We start from the raw sequence: 3,438 nt of genomic DNA on the forward strand, positions 1-3,438 counted from the left end.
CTAATACTCTCTCAATTTTTCTACTTTATTATTTTATATACTTACTGAAATTTTTAATACCATCTCAATTACTTTGTTTTTACTTTAAATCCTAAATAAAATTTCTAATACCCTCTATTTTAATTTTTTTTCTCTTTCATACTTTTTAATTATCAATTATTATATAATTTTTTAAAAAAGGTAAGTGATAGAACTAAAAATTTTTATTCCTCTAAATCCTAAAGGGATAGTTAGGCAAAATTAAGTTCATACATTTTTTGCTAATTTCTTTAAAAAAAATTAATTTCATCTCTAGTTTTTTAATCAGGTTCAAGTCTTTATTTATTAAATTTTTCTTAAAGATAAATTATTTTCTTTCTTTTTTGTTTCATATTTTATTTTGATTGAAAGATTTCTAAGAAAAATTAAAATATTTTTACAAATATAACCTAAATTTTGAATCAATAAAATTTTTCTCTAATTTTTTTTGTCTAAGCTATCCTTAAACCATCCCTAAACCGTTTCCAAACAGTCCTCCAAACTGTCTTGAATTGTTCTTTTTCGAACCGCCTTTCAAACCGTTTTAAACCGGGGCTCAAACCGGAACTGGCGGTTCAGGAATAGTCTTCCAAACCATGGCTCAAAATATTTTTTATTATTTAGTTGTAATGTTAAACTAATAATATATATTTCTATTGTGTATATATAAGTGTTTTTAAATTTCAGTAAGATTGTCAAAATTTAGAAAATACAAATTAAAGTTAACTTGCAAACCTGTAATAACAGGTTACTAGTATTTTACTGATACTCAAATTGAAATTTGAGAATTTTTATAATACAAATTGAAGTTAAGGGACGATGCTAATACAACTATCTAAATTGAGGGATTATAAAAAAAATTAATCCCATTTACTATTAGCATAGTTGATTTGTTCAATGGGTTGATTTAGCGATTTGGACATTAATTGTAGGGGTGGCCATGGTTCGGTTTTGAATCGAAACCGAACCGAAACCGAACCGAAATCAATTCGGTCAAAACCGGACCAAAACCGGTCAAAATCGAAACCGGCTTCGAACCGGACCGAAATCGTCCTTATGCGGTATGGTTCAGGTTCATATTTTTTAAGAACCGTGAACTGGCGGTTCCGAACCGGATTGAACCGACGATTTCGAACTGGATTGAACCGATGATTTCGAACCGGATTAAACCGGCGATTTAAATATAAAAAAATTCAATAAATATGTTACCTCACTCCTAATTCATTTATATATATCATTAATTCTCTACATAATTATTCTCTGCATTTTCTTCAATTCTTAATATTTTTTCAATTTTTCTCAAATTCTCTAAATAATTATTTTCTACACTCATTTTAATTTCTAATACTCTCTCAATTTTTCTACTTTATTATTTTATATACTTACTGAAATTTTTAATACCATCTCAATTACTTTGTTTTTACTTTAAATCCTAAATAAAATTTCTAATACCCTCTATTTTAATTTTTTTTCTCTTTCATACTTTTTAATTATCAATTATTATATAATTTTTTAAAAAAGGTAAGTGATAGAACTAAAAATTTTTATTCCTCTAAATCCTAAAGGGATAGTTAGGCAAAATTAAGTTCATACATTTTTTGCTAATTTCTTTAAAAAAAATTAATTTCATCTCTAGTTTTTTAATCAGGTTCAAGTCTTTATTTATTAAATTTTTCTTAAAGATAAATTATTTTCTTTCTTTTTTGTTTCATATTTTATTTTGATTGAAAGATTTCTAAGAAAAATTAAAATATTTTTACAAATATAACCTAAATTTTGAATCAATAAAATTTTTCTCTAATTTTTTTTGTCTAAGCTATCCTTAAACCATCCCTAAACCGTTTCCAAACAGTCCTCCAAACTGTCTTGAATTGTTCTTTTTCGAACCGCCTTTCAAACCGTTTTAAACCGGGGCTCAAACCGGAACTGGCGGTTCAGGAATAGTCTTCCAAACCGTCCTCTGGTGGTTTGGTTCAGGTTCATGATTTCATTGAACCTAAACCTGCAGTTCAGGAACCGTAATTGGCAGTCCCTGAATCGTGGCCACCCCTAATTAATTGAATCAAATAAGTGATTGACTCATGAAAGCTTAATTAATCAGATCAAAAATTTCATTAACTCATGTGATCTAATGATGGAGCATTAATGGGCTTATAATTTATAAATTTAATAATTGAAAAAAATGTTAAAATGAATTTAAATTTTTAAGTATTAAAATGAATATATTTATTATCAATCCACTTGAAATAAGATGTTATTTAACAATAATCTTTTTATTTCTAATAATACAATAAGTTATATAAAATAAGATTTGTGCATTTTTATTTTTTTTTTAAATATAGATGAGTCATATTCCATAAATATTCAGAACATGGTTATAACTTTTTTTAATGTATAAAAAATTCAAAGACGGAAATAAATTTTTTTGAAATTCTTTTTGTTTTAACAGATTAAAATTGAATGAATGGGATTGAAGTTTCTTAATATCTAGTTTAATTGTTCTCACTTAAGTAAAGTTCCAATCAAAGGAAAAACTCCATTTGAGACACACAACATCTTTATGCTAATCTGTTTTCTTGGCCTACTCATATATGCTAAAGTATTGATGGTTGAAGTTAACTTCCGAGTTCATAATTCATACAACTCAATTATAGGCATAATTCGTCTATTGGGCATTTCTTTGGCCATAGTTTCACTTGTTTTTATTCTTTATCGTGTTAATGGGTGGATCACGTTTGTCAATTGGGCCTTTGTCCTAGTAAAACTCACATATGACTCATATCAAGTGCTTTATCAACTATTTTGCCATGCAACTTGCTGGGTGCTTGTCTTGTTCAAAAGACTAATGGAATACCACAATACTAATGATGAACCAGCTCAATTGCAATAATAATAAATTAAAGTGTGATAAGTTAGTAGAGGAAGAAGCGAGAATAGAGAGGGGCAGCCATAATAAGATGACATGGAGGGAAATACAAATTTTGAATATTGATGCAGACTTTGTATCTAATAAAACTAGATCTATATAGCTGGCTGTAACTAGTTTGAGATTAATACCTAATTATTGTTATTGTTGTAAATTGATTTGTTATAGCTTGTTGCATAGACATTGATTTTGTTGTTGTATAACATATGGAGTGTGTTTGAAAATTTTTAAAAATAAAATAATTATTCAGTTATTCTCTCATTTTTTAGGTTTTGTATTTGAGATTGATTTTAGTCACAATTTTTATTAAGGCATAATTATTTGTATTTTTTAGTAAAATATAATTTATTATATCATAAAAGGGTTTAAAGTCTAAAAATATAAATTGAATGAAACCCAAATAAATTGGGTAAAGCTTCAGAACAATAAAAATCCAACATTCAAATCTCATAACACTCAACATTCTTCTTCTTCTTCCTATGGTACCCTATGAG

This window comes from Hevea brasiliensis, chromosome 14 (assembly GCF_030052815.1).
Source record: "Hevea brasiliensis isolate MT/VB/25A 57/8 chromosome 14, ASM3005281v1, whole genome shotgun sequence".
NCBI lineage: Eukaryota > Viridiplantae > Streptophyta > Magnoliopsida > Malpighiales > Euphorbiaceae > Hevea > Hevea brasiliensis.